Source organism: Monoraphidium neglectum, assembly GCF_000611645.1.
Source record: "Monoraphidium neglectum strain SAG 48.87 unplaced genomic scaffold scaffold00281, whole genome shotgun sequence".
Classification (NCBI taxonomy): Eukaryota; Viridiplantae; Chlorophyta; class Chlorophyceae; order Sphaeropleales; family Selenastraceae; genus Monoraphidium; species Monoraphidium neglectum.
The window spans coordinates 508-759 of NW_014013347.1; positions in this window are offsets into that span (position 1 = coordinate 508).

The following is a 252-nucleotide window of genomic DNA, read 5'->3' on the forward strand; positions in this document are numbered from 1 at the left end:
CTGCCAGTGACAAGGCAATGCAGGCACATTAAAAGCACAGCTGGCTTGTTTGAGGATGTGAAGCGAAGGTACATGCAGTCTATGCAGCATCGCTTCAAAATCAAGACGCAACGTGACTGCAAATTATCAAAGCCCCTTCTACCGGCTCCGGAGGCTTGCCTGCCATCCATGACCTCCCATCGCGCGGCACTGCCGCCGTAGCGGTGCCGCGCCAGGCGAGCGCAGTCGGCGCGCAGGTATAGCTGCCAGGCA